A 345-nucleotide genomic window follows, 5' to 3' on the forward strand; every position below is an offset into this window, starting at 1 on the left:
CTGTCCCCTGCAGCCACGCCCTCCAAGCTCCCCATCCCCAGCAGTAAGGTGTGAAGGCTCCTGGCTGCTTTGCCCAGCTCCCAGGAGGCTCCCAGCCTCTTCCCCCAGCCCCCTGCAGCTGGTGGGGCAGAGGGTGCTTGGGGGCGTCCCGTACTTCCCCCTTGGAGCTGGAGCCAGGGCTTACAAGGCAACCCCAAGGGCTCCTTTCCCGGGGAACACTCCAGCTTTGGCTCATCGGGGCCCCTGCAGCCTGCCTGGTGCTGGGCACCACTCGTCCCCACCCGCGGGGCTCCCCCCCAGCAAGGGGACTGGCAGGGACACAGCTGTGGAAAGGAAGACCCTGGG

General features: G+C 68.1%; 1 protein-coding gene across 1 annotated transcript in view; it reads right to left on the reverse strand.

Annotated features, from left to right (window-relative positions):
* Window positions 1-345, reverse strand: part of RAB42 (RAB42, member RAS oncogene family) — a 3,100-nt gene that overhangs the window by 889 nt on the left and 1,866 nt on the right. The window lies entirely within an intron of this gene.

The sequence above is a fragment of the Egretta garzetta genome, unplaced genomic scaffold (genome assembly GCF_000687185.1).
Source record: "Egretta garzetta isolate BGI_Z169 unplaced genomic scaffold, ASM68718v1 scaffold368, whole genome shotgun sequence".
Classification (NCBI taxonomy): Eukaryota; Metazoa; Chordata; class Aves; order Pelecaniformes; family Ardeidae; genus Egretta; species Egretta garzetta.